At 66.0% G+C, this 421-nt stretch overlaps 1 non-coding gene across 1 annotated transcript in view; it reads left to right on the top strand.

Annotated features, from left to right (window-relative positions):
- The first annotated feature begins 420 nt into the window (after window positions 1–420).
- LOC124732089 overlaps window position 421 on the top strand; it is a 1,910-nt gene continuing 1,909 nt past the window's right edge. The window contains exon 1 of the ribosomal RNA XR_007008539.1: window position 421. This exon is cut by the window's right edge and continues 1,909 nt beyond it. This is a non-coding gene — a ribosomal RNA (small subunit ribosomal RNA).

Here is a 421-nt window from a genome sequence, read left to right as displayed (position 1 = left end):
GCGTGTGCGCTGTGCTGGGAGAGTTCGCTTCGGCACCCAAGTGGGGCTTTTGTCCTTCTGTGGCGCTGGCGTTGGAGCTGCCGGTCACCGTAGGTGGCGCGTGTTGTCTCCCGCCGGCAATGCCACGACAGCACGCTCCCGGGCCTCTGTCGGCAGCGGCAAGCTCAGTTGGGAGCACGGGTGGTCGCACCGAAAGCGTCTACTCGCCTAACTCCGGGCGATTGCGCCTCTCTCGAACCCGACCAAGTACTTGGGACGGCGCTGCGCGCCGCCGGGACCTGAGAGGGTTTCGAGGTGTATTGTGCAGGGGAGCTCAGCCTCCTCCTGTTTGCAGAATGATTGAGCGGACGCTTGCGTGTTCGCGCGGGCCCCCGGGACACACTCCCGGGCGGCCGGCTGCTCAGCTCTAGTTGACGCAGCT

The sequence above is a fragment of the Schistocerca piceifrons genome, unplaced genomic scaffold (assembly GCF_021461385.2).
Source record: "Schistocerca piceifrons isolate TAMUIC-IGC-003096 unplaced genomic scaffold, iqSchPice1.1 HiC_scaffold_1314, whole genome shotgun sequence".
NCBI lineage: Eukaryota > Metazoa > Arthropoda > Insecta > Orthoptera > Acrididae > Schistocerca > Schistocerca piceifrons.
Note: the sequence above shows the minus strand (reverse complement) of the source record. Positions and strands in the feature narration are given on the sequence as shown.